This window comes from Grampus griseus (genome assembly GCF_964374135.1).
Source record: "Grampus griseus genome assembly, chromosome: 3".
NCBI classification, from domain to species: domain Eukaryota; kingdom Metazoa; phylum Chordata; class Mammalia; order Artiodactyla; family Delphinidae; genus Grampus; species Grampus griseus.
The window spans coordinates 104481307-104503479 of record NC_139019.1 but is presented as its reverse complement, the minus strand read 5'-3'; the positions used below and the strand labels follow the sequence as shown (position 1 = coordinate 104503479).

General features: G+C 42.0%; 1 pseudogene across 1 annotated transcript; it reads right to left on the bottom strand.

Moving 5' to 3' along the window:
• Positions 1–382: 382 nt before the first annotated feature.
• LOC309819858 (large ribosomal subunit protein uL6-like) lies at positions 383–1238 on the bottom strand (annotated as a pseudogene). Its single transcript has 2 exons — positions 1060–1238; positions 383–775 (listed from the first exon to the last, which is right to left on the bottom strand). The product of its transcript is annotated as a large ribosomal subunit protein uL6-like (transcript).
• Positions 1239–22173: the final 20935 nt, after the last annotated feature.

The window sequence follows — 22173 nt, the reverse complement described above, 5'->3', positions numbered from 1 at the left end:
GAGATCACTAAGAGGGTTCTCACACAAGAGTTTGAGAACCTCTGGGTTTAAGGAGCTGGGTCCAGCGTAAGGAAACAGCAGTTGTGCAGGACACCACCTGTTTCCCATCATGCCCTTGGGGGAATTTTGAGCTCTGTCATAATTATAGTCTTCTACATTATAACATGAAATCGCTAGATTTTTTTTTTTTAAGGATCGTGGATCGTAGATCATAATACTACCAAGTGACCTAGCGAGCGCTCTCTTCCCTCTCTCTCTCTCTCTCTCTCTCTCTCTGAAAAAAGCCCCAAATCAATAGAGGGCTCTTATCGCATCTTTAAAGTTTCACAAATAGGTCTTAGGAATCATCCAGCATCCTGTGGTTTCCATAGCTGGACAACTCTTAGATCTTATCAGCCTGCCAAACTGTTCCTTTTTCAGAAACATGTACCATCCAAAATGTTTCTGTTATCCTTGCTTTTAACTGTTGTGAGTGAATCAAAGCAGCTACATTTGATATGAAGTCATCATTTCCTTCAAGATTTAACTCATCTTTCTGGGCCTGAAATACTGAACAAGCAATGCCTTGGCCTCATCCAAATCCTATGAATGTATTTTTCACCCAACAAATTCTATTTCAGTAAGAGACCCATTTTACTGAATAACAACATTGATGAGTAAGTGAGAATATACATACCTCATCTTGTGATGGAAGCCCAGTATCTTGCTCTTGATCATGTTCTGTGTATGAACTACGGATAGTTTGAAATGTAGCCAGTTCCTTTCTATTTCCACACTGCTATAGACTGAATATTTGTGTTCCTCTCAAATTCATATGTTGAAACCTAATTCTCAGTGTGGTAGTATTTGGAGGTGGGGCCTTTGAGAGGTGGAGTCCTCATGAAGGGAATTAGTGACTTTATATCTATGAACCAGAAGTAGGTCCTCACCAGAAACTGAATCTGCCAGGACCTTGATCTTGGACTTTCCAGCCTCCAGAACTGTGGGAAATAAATTTCTGTTGTTTATAAGCCACTCAATTTATGGGATTCTGTTAGAGCAGCCTGAACTGACTAAGACACCATTTATCAACCCAGAGCCTCTCTTTTTCTTTCCAAGGAGATTGGGTCTACATTGATGTAATTAAAGTTCCTCCCCAGGGTTCCTCTGGGACCCTTCACAATAACTGTGCATCCCTTCAGAGTGATGTTGACATTTTCTGGGATATCAACAGTCCAATTGCTTAGAATGGTCTTCATTCTCACAGTAGATGTGGCAAAGAGCTCAAGATTTTTTGAAATTGATAGAGGTAGGGGTTTTATTTACAGTATTCTTTCTTTTCTATCATTGTAAAATAGTACTATTATTATATAAAAATAATTATGTATTAGTTTTCTAGCACTGTCATAGCGTCGTACCACAAACTAGGTGGCTTAGAACAACCGAAATTTATTGTACACGGTTCTGGAGGTCAGAAGTCGAAATTAAGGTGTCAGGCAGGGCCCTGTTCCCCCTGAAAACTGTAGGGGAATCCCTCCTCGCCTCTCCCTAGCTTCTGGTGGTTTGCTACCAATCTTTGGTGTTCCTTGGCTTGCAGCCACATAACTCCAATGTCTTCATTGTCACACGGTGTTCTCACTACTTGCCACTGCTTTCACAAGACCATCTTTTCTTAATTTATTTTTTGGCTGCGTTGGGTCTTCGTTGCGATGCGCGGGCTTGTCATTGCAGTGGCGGAGCACGGGCTCTAGGCATGGAGGTTTCAGTAATTGTGGCCCATGGGCTCAGTAGTTGTGGCTCGCGGGCTCTAGAGCGCAGGCTCAGTAGTTGTGGTGCACGGACTTAGTTGCTCTGTGGCATGTGGGATCTTCCTGGACCAGGGATCGAACCTGTGTCCCCTGCATTGGCAGGCGGATTCTTAACCACTGCACCACCAGGGAAGTCCCAAGACCATCTTCTTATAAGGACACCAGTCATGACTTTATCTTAACTAATTACATCTGCAACGACCCTATTTCCAAATACCCTCACGTTCTGAGATATTAGGGGTTAGGACTTAACATATCTTTCTGGGGGACACAATTCAACCTATTACAATATTCAACCAGATTATTTAGAGTTTTTTTAATGTAAAAATCTGAATCTTTAAATAAATCAATTCATTAACCTCTGCATGCCAAGATAATTTCTGAAGAAGCTGTTTCATTTCTGGTGCTCTCACAAAAGGCCTAAAGGTGAAGTGAATCTCTGCAATGAAAAGAGAGATCCTTGACGAAATGAATATGCCCTTGGGACTATTCCTCTATAATTTATCTTCTGTTTTTTCCATTAAAGCAAAAGAGAAAAATGGAAGGAAACTTCTCTCCTGGTTATTTTTTACCAAATTTTAGTTGGGAGCTTACCTTAAAACCTTGAGTTGTGTTGGAGAGGAGAATGTTTTTAGGGAATATGCAGTTTCCATCTTTATTACTGTGAAACATGAGAATCTAAAAAGACTGAGGAAAAAAGCCACTCTAATTTTTGAAAGCTATTTTTTTTTTCTGTTTACAGTGCTTATGACAGCTTGAATCAGAAAGATCTGATGATATAAAATGACATTCCTCAAGATTTTTTATTGGTAAAATGACCCACATTTTTTTCTATGCTATTGAATGAAATTTTATCCTTCAACGTATTGAACGAAAAAGAGTATCCCTATCAAGGATCTAATGTCGTGAAACCAAAGAGGAAAAGTTCATATTTCTTCTTTCATATGAGCTTATAGTAAAAATACTTATGAGTAAAGAGAGAGATATAAATAGGTAGGTGGGTAAATAGCAAAACACTAAATAGTACTTTACTTTTCCAGTACTGCTGTGACAGAGTAAAGCACTATCCACACAAGCCAAGAAGATAGAGTACTGGAGTCCTCACTTCAAAGAACACATGGGGATGGGGATAGAAGGGGCATGGGGATAGAATGTCTCGATGCACACTGCCCCAGCCCTAGGTGAGTGTGGTCAGGCCCATGCCTTGCGGTGACAGGTCCAACTCAAACTGCTATAAGAAAAGACAAAAAGTCTTGTAACTAATTAAACATGACTGGACAAAGTGGCTCAGCAACGTTCCCAGGATTCAGCTCTCTCACACCTTCTTTTCCCTCTGCTTTCTTTTGTGTTGGCTTGCCTCTTTACATGGAAACACCTGGCAGGCTGACTCAGCTTCAAGTCCAACAGAAAGGAAACACATTTATGTAGTTCCACGTGGGATCCCCAAAACTGGAATACTTGACCATCGTGAACTGTGGCCAATAGGATGAAAGTCCTTAGTAGACAGCCTGAGGTCAGTGGCCACTCCAAAGTGAGGAGATTGGATCAGCATTACGTGAACTCCAAAGGCTATGTGGGGGAAAGACTGTGCCCTACACACAATCAAGAGCTGCTCCTTGGGGCTCAGAGACTGGGTGAGCAAACAACCAATGTCCATTTCACATGAGGATAAAGAATCCAGAAGAGGAAGAGGTCTATTTGGGGAAATAAACTGGACCTTAAGCCTCCTTTTCCAAAGTGGTGATAGACACACAATTAAATTTTACTTTTTCTGTGGTCCATCAGAAGTAGCATATCAAATGGTAACTACTCTAATGCTACAATATGGATGAACCTCAAAAACATTACACAGTTGACCCTCACAGAGTCAAAACTCCATGTATAACTTTAAAGTCAGTCCTCTGTATCCACGTTTCCACATATGGGGATTCAACCAACTTCAGGTTGTATAGTACTGTAGTACATACTTACGGAAAAAAATACGTGCATAAGTGGACCGGGCCAGTTCAACCCATGCTGCTCAAGAGTCAAATGTACTAAATAAAACAAGCCAGACACAAAAGGTCACATATTATATGATTTCATTTATATGAATATCCTGAAAAATACATCCACAGATTCAGAAATCAGATTGGTGGTTGTTAGGCATTAGCTTGAGAGGGGAATGGAGACTGAGCACTTAATGGGCACTGGGTTTTCTTTTGGGGTGATGAAAATATTTTGGAATTTGATATAGGTAATTGTCCCATGACACTGTGAATGTACTAAATGCCACTGAATTGTGTACTTTAAAATTGTTAATTTTATGTTATGTGAATTTCTCTTCAATTAAAAAAGAAGATCCCGGGCTTCCCTGGTGGTGCAGTGGGTGAGAGTCCGCCTGCCGATGCAGGGGACACGGGTTCCCGCCCCGGTCCGGGAAGATCCCACATGCTGCGGTGCGGCTGGGCCCGTGAGCCATGGCCACTGAGCCTGCGAGTCTGGAGCCTGTGCTCCGCAACGGGAGAGGCCACAACAGTAAGAGGCCTGTGTACCGCAAAAAAAAAAAAAAAAATCCCTTGTCACTGTGCAAAACTTAATCTGGGTAGAATCCCTGATCTTTTCTTTCTTTCCACCCCTCTATCACTTAAGTGCTATTGCCATCTAAAACATTTGATCTACACTCGAGAAGTAGCCTCATTGTCCTCACTTCTCATCTAAAGCCAGCCATCCAGAAGCCTCCTGGCCATAAAATTTTAGGTGGTTTTATAGGAATTGGCCTCTGATCACTCACTCACTCCCCATTCACCATCCCTGCCCCCAACAAATAGGCAGCTGGTGTGCTTTGGCTTAGGGCATATTCTATTCCTTCATTTTCTGCCTTCTGCTGAGGTGGTACTGTTTTCAGTGCATAAGAATTTAGCTAACACTGCATTGATAAGTTCCAGTTTCACATTTTTTTTAATTCCAGGAGAGTCTCAACATATATAGGCCCATAGCAACCTTTCCAGAAATGCTCCCAGCAGAGAGTCCAGTCATTTGAAGGATGGCTCTGCTGGGTTTTGCTAAAGGCTTTATTTCTGCCCAATGTCATGTCAATTTTTTTTTTTTTTTTTTTTTTTTTGCGGTACACGGGCCTCTCACTGCTGTGGCCTCTCCCGTTGCGGAGCACAGGCTCCGGACGCGCAGGCTCAGCGGCCATGGCTCACGGGCCCAGCCGCTCCGCGGCATGTGGGATCTTCCCGGACCGGGGCACGAACCCGTGTCCCCTGCATCGGCAGGCGGACTCTCAACCACTGCGCCACCAGCGAAGCCCTCATGTCAAATTTTTAGACTGAAGTTTCTAAGCTCTGCACAGTTACCAGAAAATTGGTTAGAAACCACAAGGAGTCAAGGAGTTTTAGGAATATTGTGCAAATTTTTATCTGAATCCTGCCTGTGAAACTTCAACAGTTCAAACAAAGACAAGAGTAATTGTTTAAGACATATTTTACAGAGAAAAACAAATTGGTATAGTGGGTATGAATCTCAGTGAATAAGTTCAGGGGTGCCAGAAATAAACTTTTCTTCTATAGTAAAACTTAATTTCTATTTAGAAGGCCTGATTCCCCCTGCTCGTCCTAGACAGCAGGAAGTTCTCTTGTTAGTTGGAGACCCTGACCCTCACCCTGGGGTTGTGTCTGAATTCCAAGAGGTCAATGTCAAGCCAAGTTTTGGCAATGGAAGCATCTGGTCCTTGGTTGCAGTCCATGCATGCGTAGCTGGGACATCCCCGACTCTGTCTCTTACTTCCATGCCACAAATGTGGACATTGTTACTATTCTGTGATTCTCTGCTGGGTTTGGCCATGGAAACCTACAGAAACCTACAGAGCTGTCCATACCCTGTAGACCTGGACTCTGTGCAGACACTACCTCTCTGTGGCCTTTCAAACTCCTCAGGACTCTTACAGTTACAGGGCCCTTTTTGCCTCAGATTCCTCCTTTTTTACCGTCTCCTTGGGACTCTGCTCAGGAAGAAGATGCAGAGACCCTCCTGGAATTCACCAAACTCTTCTCACATAACTTCCCTCTATCTCTCCCCACATATATCCCCAGCCTAGAAGAATCTTCTAGTAGGGAGCCCAGAACTGCCTAGAGGCTTGAAAGGGGGCAAGGGCAAGGAGGGGGAAAATCAATGTATGTTTCAAAAAAAAAAAATGTTGTTTGCTTTGTTGCTTTGAGGATTGCAGACAAAAATACCATAATTTTGCATGCCACTCCCCTCCCCAAATAGTGGATAAAATCCTAGACAAAAGAATGTACCTAATTTCAAGACATTTACCTGATTCTTTCCTCTGACCCAAGCTGGAGCACTGGCCTCCTCCTAGCCATCTCCTGTGTTAGCTTCCCTGTTTGTAGGGCCTACCCTATCAAGGAGATGCATTACCACATAGGACACCTGCATACTTATGCACCCAAGCCTCAACAAGGTTGTGAAAGGAAGCATGTCCTACCTTGGAAAACACTCAAAATAATGGCTTATGATTCTTAAATAACTGTAAGACAATCTTGACACTCATCTTAATTTAAGGAGAAGAATTTGGTCCAGCAAACATTTATGCTCACACAGATGCCGTGGTGCTCAATTCTCTGTATCACAATTTTGATAAGTGCCATGTACTAATACTAAATGCATTTGTATATTGGAGGAAGGTGGGCACAGTGTTTGCTCCTCAACTGGATATTAAGCTCCCAGAGGGCTTGGACCATGTTTTACATTCCATTTTTTATCCCATAACTGTTTTATTCTGTGTGCACAAGATGGTGCTCTGTTTATAGAAGATGCATCAAGAAATTCCTGCTAAAGAGGATGGATGAGTGAATACCATACACTATTAAAGCTACAATGATCTTGAAAATTCACCTAGCCTTTTCTGAAGCCTTCAGGCAGGTCACAGTCAAGCCAACTCAAATAAATGAGAACTTTTTTCTTTTCAACCTCCAGCAAAAACTTTTAAATCCAGTTTCATAAAATAGTATTAACATGGCATTCAACAACTCTATCTAAAACTTCCTCACCATATCTAACGTGAATGTGACAGAGGGAAAACACAGGACTGGAGACAAAGCGGCCTGGAGTGGGGCTGGCTCTGCGGCTCACAGAGCCTCGTCCTTGGCTGCATCACTTACCCTCTAGGGATTGTACATGCTTCATCTGTAAAATCATAGGGGTTGGGCTTCCCTGGTGGCACAGTGGTTGAGAATCTGCCTGCTAATGCAGGGGACACGGGTTCGAGCCCTGGTCTGGGAAGATCCCACATGCCGCGGAGCAACTGGGCCCATGAGCCACAACTACTGAGCCTGCGCGTCTGGAGCCTGTGCTCCGCAACAAGAAAGGCCGCGATAGTGAGAGGCCCACGTGCCGCGATGAAGAGTGGCCCCTGCTTGCCACAACTAGAGAAAGCCCTCGCACAGAAACGAAGACCCAACACAGCCATAAATAATAAATAAATAAATAAAAATTAATTAAAAAATCATAGGGGTTGATGAGAGGATCTGTAGGCTCACTTACAACTTTGAAATTCTATAAATCTTTATCACGTATGTGCCAGGATATGAATACTGAGGTTCTTTTAATAAGGCAACTTAACCATGTGGTATTTCTTCCCTTGCTTTGCTGCTTTAAAGAGATAGAATACATACATTTTCTCTTATCCTCCTGGGAGGACTTGAAGAATAATAGCCCCACCTGCCACCCCAGGATAGGAGAATTCGATTTGGGGCTGCTAGTGATTCCAGGGTCTATTTTCGAGGGGACCAAAAGTCCATTTTTAAAGAACAAGGGAAAAGATGTTCATAATGAGGGAGTACCTCTGATAGAAACTCAAGGAAAGAGGGGGGATTTCCTCCAGACTAAAAAGAAATCAGGGATATTGGGTAGGGGCCGTGTAGGAAGGGGCTCTTGAATGAGTCTGTGAACCTCTCCTGAGGAAGTTGCCCAAGAATTTAAAGATAACTATGAGTTCACAGAAGCTAGTGGGAGCCAAGTCATTACCACAACTGCCCAGCCTTCAGTTAGACATGAACCTCCCTTACCTGCCCTCCTCTGTTGGTCCTCCTGGTGGTTGGCTAAAGAGAAGTACACTTTGTGGGCACCCAGCACCTCATGACCAAGCACCCATGGGTGCCAAATGCTCTGTTCAGCCTGGCCCCAAATGCCCCGCTCAGACCTTCCCTACACAAGGCACCAGGTCACAAGAATGCCAGGACATCTAGTGGGAGGGAGGTAAGGAAACTGAGACCTCCTGAGCCCGGCACTGGGGTCTGTGGGACCTCCACAGCAGCAGATCCAGGTTTTGTGGAGCCCAAAGCATATACAACTGGGGCACCCTTTTTGAGAAAAGGAATACAACATTACACATACAAAATTAGGTAAGAATGTCAATATTTATCTAGACTGAGATGAGCATAACAAATTACAATTTTTTTAAAGCTCACAAAACCCGAAAACACCACAAAGTCCAGGAAAATAACAAAATATGTTTTACTCCTTAATTACCTGACACACCTCTATTGTAACTGTTTTCTACATTAATTGGTTGAATAGTATTTGATCGTCTCTTCATAAGGATGATGTTATAACACTTTTTATAGGGAAAATAGAAAGATAAATCAGTCTTTTTCGTATGGTTGGTGAAAATATTTTTTTGACAGCTGGGATGCAGGAAACATGAGTTCACCAATAGACATTGTGGCCATTTTGTAGTCGTACTGTTGGTTTGTGCCAACAAGTACAGAAATCCTGTAAGTTGTGCAATCCCCATCAAAAAAGAAAAAGACTGTGTGGTGTGTTTATAATTGCATATAATGCATTATAAAAAAATTTCTGTAGGCAAGAATGTCCATTTTAACTAGGTATCAATGAGAAGCTCATCCTCCACTTAAAATTTTACACATCACTTATACCCCAAAAAAGTGAAAGCAGGGTCTCTAAGAGATATTTGTACACCCATGTTCATAGCAGCATTATTCACAATAGCCAAAAGGTAGAGGGACCTCAAGTGTCTATCAAAAGATGAACGGACAAAGAAAATGTGGTATATACATAAAACGGACTACTATTCAGCCTTAAATGGAAGGACATTCTGACACCTGCCACAACATGATCGATCTTGAAGACATTATGTTAAGTGAAATAAGCCAGTCCCAAGAGGACAAGTATTATATGATTCTACTTATATGAGGTACCTAGAGTAATCAAGTTCAGAGACAGAAAGAGTGGTGGTTTCCTGGGAATGGTGGAAGGGGGGAGGTGGAGTTATTGTTTAATGGGTACAAAGTTTTAGTTTCGCGTGATGAAAAGAGTTTTGTGGATGGGTGGTGGTAATAGCAGCACAATGTGAATGTACTTAATGCCAGTGAACTGGACACTTAAAAATGGTTAACATGGTAAATTCTGTTTTGTCTAATTAACCACAATTTTAAAAAATTAAAAATTTTTATACATCAGATGATTAAAATAATTTTCCAGAGTAGTTTCTGGCTCTGTGCATTTCAAACATGGTTCTGCTCTACTGTTCTCATACTTCCAGCATTGGAAGCTGTAGTAGTACAAGTTCATATCACTGTGTGACCTCTGGCTCTGCACCTTCATGTCATGATGCCACTGTGGGCAGCAGGAGTATTTCTGGAAGCCATTCCTACTCCCGATGGCTAGGAATAACTTACTACACACAGAAGTGATTGTGACCCTCATAACTATGTTCCACTGAATGCAAACTAAAGGCATCCTTATCTCAACTTCCTCTTATTTGGATCCCAGAGATGCCTCATTTGTTCCTCCACCATCCAACACAAGGGGAAATGTAACACAAGGGAAGTCGAACTGGAAAGAAACAGTGATCTGAACTGCATGCAAATGAGGGGCCATGAAGGGTGAGCTTCACTGGCTTCTCAGTAAATCCACCCCTGAATTCCCATTTCACTTAAAATCCTTTCTAGATTGGTATCATTCCCACTTGCTTTGTTCTTACATGATATGTGAACTGCCAGGTCAAAATTCTTTGCACAGTAATCCTTTTGAATAGACATTTTATATCACTTTTTATAATCTCTTCAAATCTACCTAGTCTTTTTAACTTGTCTTTGCAGGTATTGCTGTTCAAATAGTTTATCATGCCTGCATCTGGGTGATCTATCAGAGATTGTGAACTACTTGAAAACAAGAAATAGCTCTATCATGAAACTCAGTAGAATACTACAGGTAACCACATGCTTGATAAATGTATTTAGACAAGGTAATGCATTTGTGTGTGTGTGTGTGTGTGTGTGTGTGTGTGTGTGTGTGTGTGTGTAGGAGGGTCTTCTCTGAAAGGTTACCAAATTGTCTTTATCTACCTTTGGTTGTGGAATCCAAAGGTAAACACAGAACTCTGCCCAGGGTTTTTAAATTTTACTTTATTTGTGTGTGTGTGTGTGTGTGTGTGTGTGTGTTTACTACAAAATGTATGTTCATCTGCATCAGATAGGAATTAAGTTCAACTGTGAGTAGCAGAGACCTGAAAAAAAGAGGTTTAACTAATATTTATTTCTTTCTCATGTAATGGAAATCCAAAGGTGAGCAGTCCAGGGCTGGTGTGGGAACTCCCTTTTGTCACCAGGAACCCAGGCTCCCTTCAACTCTCTGTTCTGATGGTGCTATCCCTTATCCTCATGCTTACAAGATGACTGCTAGAGCACTAGCCCTTTATAGGCCATCCTATCTGCATTCCTAGGAGAAAGAAAACTAAAGGAGGAGGGAAGGCAAAAAAAAAAAAATGTTCTTAGGGTCCTATCACTTTTCTAAGAAATGTTCTTGGAAGTTCTGCTACGTAACTTCTGCCTATATCTTATTGGCCACCCCTAGCTGTAAGGAGTGAGATGGGGAGAAATTTAGAAACATGTTCTTTTGCTGAATATGTGTCTACTCAAAATGAAAACTGGGATTCTAATGCCACAGAGATGGATGGATATTGGATGGATATCCAATGGATGGCTGGATGCATGAATATGGGTAAATTACCACTAGCTCTGCCATAAATCCTCAGGCTGCCCTAATCCGAAGCAAACTGTGAAGAGAAGCATGGGCTGCTCCTTGCCTTTCCTCTCCACCTCTCACCCCCACTTAGGAAGCAACACCCTCCTACTTAAGAGAAAAAAACAGAAACTCATTCACATTTAGGGGATAATGATGAGAACTTTTAAATGCTGCTTGCCCCAAGAATTTGTTTTAGCAAGAAGCAAAGCCTTGAATTAGAGAAATAGAATCATCATCATACATATTCAGGTTTCAATAAGTAAGATATGGATGACTGAGTTTGGGAAAGAGTAACTGCGTTTGGATTCCCTTTTCTCTAAAAATCAGATCACACAAGACGATGCTCCTATTTTAACTTCAGGGTATCTCTGAGTACTAATGATAAATGTGTCACCTACCATGAGTCTTAATTTTTTTTTTTTTTTTTATTTTTTATTTGCCCATAGCTCATCATTCCCTTGATCATAGCTATGTAGTATATACATATTTTCTCCCTGAAATGGGTGAAAGTTTTTTAACTCTAATACTAATTGGGCTCTAGTGCTGTGGTTTTTACTGGATATTTATCATTTAAACAGCAGTCAAGGCAGGGGGTCGGGGGGAGCGCCGTGGCAAAGCGTTTTTCATTTTGTGTTTGGTTATCGCTAGCAGGCCCACTTCAGCACACACTTAGGCAATACGTGAGAGAGGGTGGGAGACCAGCTCTACAATTCCACCAAGTCTGTCAAGTGGGCATTAAGCAGAAAATGAGGTTTAGTTTCTCATGCTGCAGTAAAACATATGCTTTAAAAAGGAATACAATTGCCTTTGAGTTACTGTTGCTTTATTTTGAGTACTATGGGGTCTTCAAGCAAATATTTCTGCAAACAGCTTTCAGAAAGGATTGTGATAGCTGGCATTTGTAGAGCATGTTCTGGTTTATAAAGCATTTTCACATCTATTGTCAGTGCCCAACTTTGCTCTGCTCTCAGCTGCTAGCAAATGGGATCTCAGTTTCACGGCTTTGAGATGGCCTCTGGGATGAAGCTTTTGATTTCCTTTGCCTCTAGAATGGATACCAGTGGTTTTAACAATGGCCTAAATCAGAGGTTCCAGAAGCAAGAGCAAACTGACCATTTCTTGATTTTTTTTTCTACCCCTAGATAATGCTATTCCCTTTGAAGCAAATTGTTCCCTACCAGGCAGTTGTTCCCCAGTCAGTGAGGGGACGATGATTACAAAGGAGAGGGATGTTGGAGGGTCAGGATAATTCCTTTTCACCCCGTTTTATGCTTTCTGCTGTTCTCATTCCAAGGTGGCCTGACTTAAGACCACTGTAGGCTGACAAATACACCAATGTTTCTTTGGACCATCAATAAGTCAATCACTGAACCTCCGAGTTGACAGAAAACATAAAAGATCTGAAGACCAACCAGCCAGATCTGTATTAGCCACCTTGGAAAGGGACAATTTTCATCTCTTAGAAGGAGCAATAGAATCAGGAGTGGGAGTTCCCAAGGGAAACAAGCAAACAGGGTCACAGATAACAAGGCTTTATTCCATCCCACATTCTATCCCAGCTTCTGAATATTTAAACTCTCTGGCTATAAAAATGCTTAAGCATCTCTCCCATCTTAAATATATATTCAAGTATCTCCCATCTCAAAAAAAAAAGTCCATTAGATTCTAGTGACTGGAGCTAATGCTAATAAATGGAGCTAATTGGATGATTTTCTCATGCAAAAATATCCACCCAGGGTTCCACACTCAGCACTACTTCCTCACCTCTCATCCAGTGCTCAACCTATTGAAACCTGGCTTGTTCTCATCACTACTCTCATCCTCATCTCCAATTACTTCCTGTCAACAAATCCAATGCCCATTTTTCAGTCTTCTCATTGCAAGACGGCAGCATTTGGTGTGTTGACATGTTTTACTCTTTTGGTTGTTATGACACTGGACTCTCCCAACCTCCTCAGACCTCCCTATGGCTTGTTCCGACACCTTCCCAAGCGCCCTTCATGGGATCCCACCCTCCATTTCTTTCTCTCCACACTTACCTGAGTTAGCTCATTCATTCCCTTGCTTTCAATTACTACCTATATGCTGATACTTCTTTAATCTGCACCTACTACCCACATGACTCCTCCAGCCTCAGACTCAGATATGATTTTTCTAAAAGAACGCCTCCAATGAGTTGCCCTAAGACTAAACGTATCAAATCCCTTTAAACCATTGTCCTCTCTACCCCCTTTTCATATGATGGTCCTGCCATCCTCACATTCACCCGAGCTTCCTCTTTACTCTTCACTGGCCCTACATCTAATTTTCCACATGTATCTTGACCCATCTCTTCTTTCTATTCCTGCTATTATAGCTTTAGTTCATAACTCTGTCACCTGTTGCTTGAACAACTGCCACATCTCCTAACTGATATGCACACTTGCATATTCTCCTGCCAGAGTGGTTTGTTTGAGATGAAAATCTAAGCAACAGAAAAAATCCAAGAGGCTTACTGAGGCACAGATTCTCAGAGTTTTAGTACCAACTGCCTTCTCCAACTTCACCTGATCCTCCAGCAAAATAGAGCTGCTGGGAGCACCCAGGACTCACTACCGTCTACGTTTATATGCTGGACCCTCTGCCTGCAAGGCCTTGTCTGCCTCTTTCTCCTTCCCTCTCTTCTTCATCTACTTAGATAGTACTCAGCTATAAAACTCATTGGCAGTAACCTCCCCAGGAAGCCACCCCTGACATCCAGGTGTAGGTTACTCACCCTTCCTTGGTCCCCTGCATAGTTCTACCCCAGAACTTAACTCCTTTTTTAAAATTATCTATCCACACAGGTAAATTTACTACGTGATAAAGTTTCAGGGATCTTGCTCACATAGACCCTTTCCAAGGCCTCTTCCTAAGTGTGTATTCATAACTTTGCATTCTTTTTCATAACAAGGGCCCCCAAATTTACATAAGCTTCACAAAATCAGGATCTGCCTCTTTGGGGGCCGACTTATCCTCTAGTTGGTGAATTCTGTACGAGCAGAGCCCGTCTTATTTATCTTTGTATCAACAGCACACATTGGGCATTTAGTAGTTAGTTGTTGAATGAATGAATGACCCAGAAATCCAAGGCAAGACTGAGAAGGGAGGGAGAGGCAAGCTGAAGCGAGACATGGAAGGTAAACTTCAGAACAAGGAGCACCCTGGTCCCCTGAGAACAGCCAGGAGAGGACATTAGCCAGGACACCAGGGTCAGAGCAAGGCCATGAATCAGACCTCACACAGGGAGCAAGGGTCAGAAGCCAGGCAGACAAATACAGGCCTGGAATGCATAAACGCCAGTGAGCAGAGCAGAGCAGAAGGTCCAAGTCCAGAACAATGGGCAGGAAACAGAGGAGCAAGACAAACTAGCAGGAAGACGGAAGCCAAACAGCAATGACAAGCAAGTACTTCTTACACAGGTCTTCTATGGTTCCACAGCTACAGAAGCCCTCCCAAAAGGGCAGCCCAGGGCAGGGGGCAGGAGCTCAGAGCATGCAGCCAAGTGATGGGGCATGAAGAGGACAGAGGGACCCAGCAGCTCTGGCACACAGATTCTGACGCCAATATTTTTCTCACTTGGATTGGTGTTCGGGGGATATCTATTTCCAACCCTGAGCATCTACTGAAGACAAAATGATGAAAATGCTGCTGAGTTCACAAAGCTCTCTTAAAATAACAAAAAAAAAAAAAAAAAAAAAGGAATCAAAAATCTGTATCCATCCCATTTTTTTGAGTTATTTCTTTAAAGGTTTGCTCTCAATGATGTGACAATGAATGGTTATGTTGTAGTATGAAATCAGGACAGCAGTTATGTAAAGGAGGTAAAAATGGCTTCATTAAAATGCATGGAAGGAGAAGCAATGGATTATAGTATGCATCACGCTAGAGATGAGCAGATTACTGAGCACCAGGCCCACAAGGGAGACAGATTAATGAAAAATAAAGGGGCTTCAGAAAAACAGCATGAAGCCGAACACTGATCTCCTGCTTATCAGAATATAAGCCCAAATGTGTGCGGAAAATCACTTCTTTTCATTTGGAATGTTCATTTGAAAGTTAATGTTATTTGCTTCTTTCTCTATTTCTCCATTTTATTTGTTTATCTTTTGGATAATTAAAGATAATTTTTAAAACTAGGAAACATCAACAGAGAGGAATATCTAATGCAGGTTGCTCACTCTCGAAAAATGGCAAGGGGATAGTACAATTTTCTTAATAGTATGGATAATCACTGAAAATTATAAATTAAAAAATTGATCCTTCTTGTCATGACTTTACTGTGTGTTTTGCCTGAAAAACGTCGTGGATGTTACCTTGAAGGGGAAATATCTTAAGGTATTGGGAGAAGAAGGGAGTTGGGAGTCAGATGACCCAGGGTTCAAAAGGCAACAGTAACATTTATATTGTGTGATTAGGACAAACCACCAAGTCTCTTTCAGCCTCAATTTTTGGCAGGAAAAAAAAATGATACCTGCCTTATTTCACTCAGTGTTCTCAGTGTATCTCAAGGGATACATTATAAGAGAAAAATTGTGAAAAGCTGTATAATCATAAATTGTCAATTACATAAGCAAACTCCATTGGGTTTCAGCTTGATTTGGGTTGGCACATAATCACTCTAATGGATGAATAAGAAAGCATGCAGCAATCACCTGAAAATCACACCACTCTTTATAATGTGGATACTGACAGTGAAAGACAGGTAGCAACTATTTTTAAGAATGGTATTAGTTTCTGATATTTACTTAATCATTTTAAAATTAGGCTTATAATTTCTACAATGTATAAGGTTAAACAAGTCACCTCTTTTGAATGTAGTAAACTGCAGTATTTATGATAATTATATATACTTCTGAACATTTATATGCTTAATTAGAAACTTGAAAGTTTTAAGGCAAGTAAAAATAGCTGAACTTATCTATGTTAGAACACAGAGAAAACGGTGATTATGTCTATTGGGATCCAAGTGGAGATGTGGGGCAGTCAGTTGCTTATATAAGTCAAGAGAGTTCAGGAAGAAGATGGGGCTGGGGATATACATATTTCAGAGTCATCAGTCAATAGATGGTTTTGAGTCATAGAAATGAGAGTGACTATAGCTAGACAAGGGATTTAAGGCCTGAGCTGTGGGAACCACTAATGTTTCAAGGCTGTGGAGAAGAGAATGATCCAATAAAGGAGACTGAGGGAGATCAGCCCCTGAGGTAGGAGGAAAAGTGTTCTGAAAGAAAAATGAGGAAAATAGTTCATGAAAGAGGTAATGTCAATTGTGTCAAATACTGCTGAGAAGTCAAGTAAGACATGGAGGAAAAATTGGCCAATGGATCTAGCCACCTGGAGTGGCCTTGACAAGAACAACTTCAGTAGACTGGAAAGCAATTGAAAGTGGGAATGGGGAGAAGATGTTGACCTTATATTATCTTCCCCTTGGTCCTTTGATTATCTTTTTAATCTGAGCCCACACATTTAATAAGTGGGGAGAACACAAGAGAGAGGGGGAGATCCTGAAATTAAATTTGGCCCTATTAGGACCAACAAACCCAATCTTAGTTTACAAAGTGTCTCTGTTAAATTATTATAATTAAAAAATCCATTACAGTGGAATCAATTCCCCAAAGAGAATGGACCCCAATAGGCTACATAATTACAGTCTCTACATTTTCTGTACCAAAAGTTCCACAAAGTTTGTTGTTGTTTTTTAAATTTATTTATTTATTTATTTATTTTTGGCTGCGTTGGGTCTTTGTTGCAGTGTGCGGGTTTCTCATTGCGGTGGCTTCTCTTGTTGCGGAGCATGGGCTCTAGGCGCGTGGGCTTCAGTGGTTGTGGCATGCAGGCTCAGTAGTTGTGGCTTGCGGGCTCTAGAGCGCAGGCTCAGTAGTTGTGGTGCAAGGGCTTTGTTGCTCTGTGGCATGTGGGATCTTCCCGGACCAGGGCTTGAACCTGTGTCCCCTGCATTGGCAGGCGGATTCTTAACCACTGTGCCACCAGGGAAACCCAAAGTTTTTTTTTGTTTTTTTTTTTTTGAGTTGTGAACTTAATCACAAAACTTTACTTTTACATTTATACATGTATTGAAAATAGCAAAGTTACTTAAAAATCATAGATGTTCTGTCTACATGGAGCTCATCCTCTTGACTTTAGGCAGAATTACAGCTGAACCTTTGTGAATATTTAAGAGTTAATCTTGGTTTTTTACCCAACAGCATTTAACCTAACACCTACTGTGTGTAAAGTAATATACTGAGCATTGATCTTTATCAGGCTCTCCTTCAGTCACTGATCACACTGCATCATCAGAAAGCTCTAACTCAGATCTCCTAGAGAGATCTTGGTGCAGGACATTTTCATGACTTTGGGCTCTTTTGGTGAACCTAAAAATAAAGCATTAAAGGCACACTTTATTGTATTACTATGAAATGTGTCAAAATGAAACGCTACCTCCATCTTCAAGGCTTATCCCATCTTTCGTCCTACACTTTGCATCAAAATGCAATGTTTGGGTTTGCCCATATTCTCTTCCGCTGTGCTCCCCAATGTGATGGGAGCGACAATAGCAGTTCACCATCTGTATGACATGATGGTCTTTTAAAACACCATCCATCTATCCTCGGGGTGAAACCATTACCATTCCTGTAATTTGTCTCCATTAGTCCTTTTCCCCAGCTCAACAGCCAATTTTTCCTCTCTTGTCAGATCCAATGGGCTACAGAATTCTAGGAAAAGTCTGGCCCAATTTCTCAATGATTTGATTATTCTACAGTTCTTACAAGTTCTCCTAAAAAATTCCAAGATGCTTCTTTATAAAATTATTATTGGATTGTCCAAAAAGTTCATTCAAGTTTTTACAGAAAAACCCGAATGAACTTTTTGCCAACCCAATAGTATTCTCCTTAAAAACAGCACTGCCCTAGCAGAATACTGCCTTTCAAGACGTCCTTCTCAGCAAACATATTTATTCCATTTATAGTTAGAATTTTCATGTTCATTTTCCTCTTCAGTGAACTACTTTCCAGAATTTCCTTTCCTCTTCCCTATAATTAGTGCCACATACCACCGATAAAGGACCTACATTATCAGAAAGAAAAAAGCCATAGGAGCATATTGCATAGTCTCAAAACATTCCAGCACATGAGTTTACAATATTCAAATAAGAAGTTGCTTCCCACACAAGAAAGTAAGAAACAAATATATTGGAAAACTAGCTTTCTTTACAGACATCCATCTATTCAACAGTTATTTAAGAAGCAAGCATTAGAGGCAAGATCTGGGGCCCCTGGTAAATACAAAGATGACTGGCACAAATCCTGCCCTGGAGGAACTTACAGTCTAGAGAGGAGAAAGTAGGGCAAATCTTGTTAACATGCCTGGAGTACAGATTAGGGAGAGATTCTTTCTAAACAGGAACCTAAAGGAAGGCAGTGAGGAAGAGGTACGTGACGACCTATGAAAGTTAGGTAGCATTTGGACTGAGGTTTAGAGAGCTAGAATGAGGGGAGGAATCTTCCAGAGAAGGGACCTGTGTGAACACAGAACAGCATCTGGGAGGCCATGAGTCAGCACAGGGAACCAGGGATAGAACGCTCAGGACTGGGCAGGAAGGGGAGCGGGAGACGATGAAGTCAGAAAGACCAGTTAGAGCCAGACCTTGCCATGCTGAGAAGGCCAGGTGGAAGGCTACGGGCTCCATTGCTCAGGCAGAGAGAACCCTCCAGGGGATTCTGGAGCAGAAGAAAAGATGAGAGCATTAATGTATAGGATGGATTGGAATGAGAACACCCCGGAAAAGGGAGACCAATTACAGGGTTTCTGTAATCATAGGCTGGGCCTTGATGAAATCATAGGATAGCAAGGCTGCAGAATTAGACAGAAGGAAAAAGATTTCACAGGTAGAATTGATAGAGTCTGGCATCTGATAGCATGTGGAAGGGGTTGAGTAGGGCGGGGTCAGAGTTAACACTGAGGGTTTGAGACTGGCTGAAATGAGGACTACAGATGGAGGGAAGATTTGGGAAGGACCATATGTTGAAGAGAGGCTACAGAAGATGCCTGGTGACTGACGGAAAAATAAAATAGTTTTTTTAAGAAAGAAGCCAGAGCTGGAAGTATAAACAAATGTGGAAATCATCTGCACAGACGTGACAACCAAAATCACGACTTCGAATGAGATGTTTAATTGAGAAAGAGCTACAATTACTGTCTATACATCACAAAGTCAAATGCTAATTATCCACTTAGTTTGATGAATGTAGACAGTCAATATCAGATCATTATAGCCTAGATACTTTGCAGACTGAATGACCCAGTTTTGCAGCCCTCATCAATCAAATTAAACAAATCACTGTCAGATCTGCCCCTGGCTTTGTGCTGTGTCAATACAGGCAGTGGGTTCACACTCAAATTGAAATTGAAAACCTGATTCAAGGCCCTGAGCTGCCAGTGTCAGATCTCCTCATCTCCAGTCAACTCAACCATCACCTGGCCATGACCCATCACACCAGGTCCCATTGTACAGTTCACAGAGAACTTCCTGAACAGTGTCTCCTTTAAGTGACAGTTCCACACAATAGATAGGTTTTTCACCATTTTATAGATGCAGAAACCTGAGGCTCAAAGAAGTAATTTGTCTAGGGTCCTATGGCCAGTACCAGCTGGAGGTAGAACTAGCAACCAAGGTTTCAGATTCTAAGTAAATGGCAGAGAGGTTTCCATTTGGTGTTTCTTTGTTTTACTAAACTACACTGCCAAACCTTTTTTTTTTAAAAAAATGAAGATTATGCTCATTACTAATTAACACCACTGAATGGAACAGGAGGTTATCTGTGCCCATTGTCTACTTCTTCTCCCTCATGGCCACTTCTGTATTATCTCACTGGAATTGATTGAGTGAATGAAATGTATGCCCACGCGCACACACACACACAACCACCCACCCTCCCCCCACACACACACACACACCACCTTCCTCATTAATCTCAACCTAGTTGGCCAACTTAGAAGGAGAGCTATATCTCAAATGACACATTGGCAAAACCATAGGCCCTATTTCTTAGTGTACCTTTCATGGTTCTTTGGCTTCAGGCAACCAATACCAGCAACCACATTACACAAAATAAATCTGTAATTTGATGAAACTTTCACATCCTTCAGAACATAACTTTTAAGCTAAGCATCATATTCAATTCAAAACTTCAAAATGAAGGCCACTATATTTTATGAGAAAAGATCAGTCTGAATGAGAATCAAGGGGTATTTTCCAGGTAAGAGGATGAGAAGAACAAGAGAGTGGTGAAAATCACTTTCTACCTTGCTCTATGGTTACATAGACTTACAGTATTTCTCCAAACTCTGCTAGATCCTAACATGTGAGGTTCATTATATGAGACTTAGGAAAAAATTTTCAAAACCAGTCAGAGAAAAGCATCCTGATATACCTTCACTTCAGCAGTTTCTGTCCTTCCACCAAGAGTGAAAAAGGAGAACAATTGGACATTTTTTAATTGTCACAGGGAGGCTCAGTGAGGCAAGCACTGAGCCCCAAATGTTTCTGGGGAATGAATGAGGAAATAACCTCCCTTTAACCATTTGTATCCACTTATTGTCATTGGGATTGAAGAGTTCCCTCAGGAAAAAAAGACTTGAACCATCATCCTATTGGAAACTCAGACATAAACCGCCATGTCTGATGGGTGGGTGGCCCTCATGCAAGTCAGATTACAAAGAGGAGCAATGGGGCTTCTGAGGGAACATTTCAGCCACAGCATAAAGTCAACATCCTACAATCCAAACTGTTTTATATTTCCACGCAGAAATGTCAGAGTTGGTGACAAGTACAGGTGAGAAATCTTAGACTTTTCATTTACATAGAGGGCATAAAAACACCTGGACTCAGAGGACATAGGGAAAGAGGTTTTCCCGGAAGAGAAGTGTGCTATGCAATCTTTGCATCTGGAAAGTTGGGAAGGGTGGGGGACATATACTTGAGGAGAGTAATTGGAGAACACGTGAGCTGGTGTCTGACTCTCACTTAAAACTTAATATGAGCTGACAGACGAGTCAAAGAATAAGTGCATGGGGCAGCCTATGCTCTCAGAGTCTGTCAAGGGTGCAAATGGACGTGTATTTCCCATGGGCGGAAGTGGGTCACGTAACAAAGAATGAACATGGGGTCAGCTTCTGTCCAGTGAAACTTCCCAAAGGGGCAGCGAGACCCTAGTGGCGAGAAGCTAAGGACATTGCAATATGTCTGGGGGCTGCAGAAGGAGGAAGCAATCGACCACAATGGAGATGCCTCCCCCGGGGTCAAGGGAGCTTCAGATGAAAGGCCCACGGTGATGGGGTTCTCCAAAGAACCAAAGCTTAACTTAAACGGCTGCCCAGCCCACAGACCGCAAACCCAACCCACGAGACAGTTTCAGTCACGTGAGAACTTTTCTGTGCCCCAGTTAACAACTCTCGCTCTTCCCCTACTGTATTCAAGCCCTGGAAGAGCAGAAACAGATTCTAGCAAAGAGGTGGCAAGGACCCCAGCTCCCCACCTCTGCAGGCTTAACTGGGGAAGCGAGAAGATTTGACTTCAAATCAAGCTTGGAGTGTTTGTTATTTTATGAGCTGGACTTTTTGAATAAAGGTTGTATTTGGTAACCAAAAAAATTTTTTCCAATGGTTGTGGGAGACAAACTAAAGTTGTTGTATGATCACACCCCATGAGTCTTGCTGGGTCACCATATCAGTTATACATGCTTTTCCTCCCACTTAGCCGTTTGCATCCAGTGACTTATTTGGGATCTGAGGAGCTTCCTTACCGGGCAAAAACCTAGAAACAAACTGGGAATCAGACATATACAGCCATGTTCGATGGGCTAGGGTGGGCGACAGTCAGATGACAAGGGGGGTTAGTTAGGCTGTCATCCAGATATTAGTTGAATGGAAATTCAGGCTCCATGACTCCCCAGAGACTCTCCCTCTGATTTCTCCTTTCCATAGTAAAAGTTCTCTGTCTCTCTCCCCAGCCAGTCCCAGGGCTGCTCCATTTGCTCTGCATTCTAGCTCTTAGATCAGTAACACAGACTCTTTCCCTTGATTTTCCCAGAAACACCACTGGCACAAGGCCTCACCTCAGGCAATTACTTTTCAGCACAGAGCAAACAGTGTAAAAGGAAACACAAAACATCCTCGCCTTTGGCCACTGGTGATGTCTAACGCGTGCCGTTCTCAGAGACCCATGGCCTCCACACCCATGGCCTCCATGCTGTGGTTTAATCCCTTGCGGCTCCTGTTCCCTTCTTCTCCTTTCTCGACTCTTCTCCCCAGAAAATCCTAGTTTATT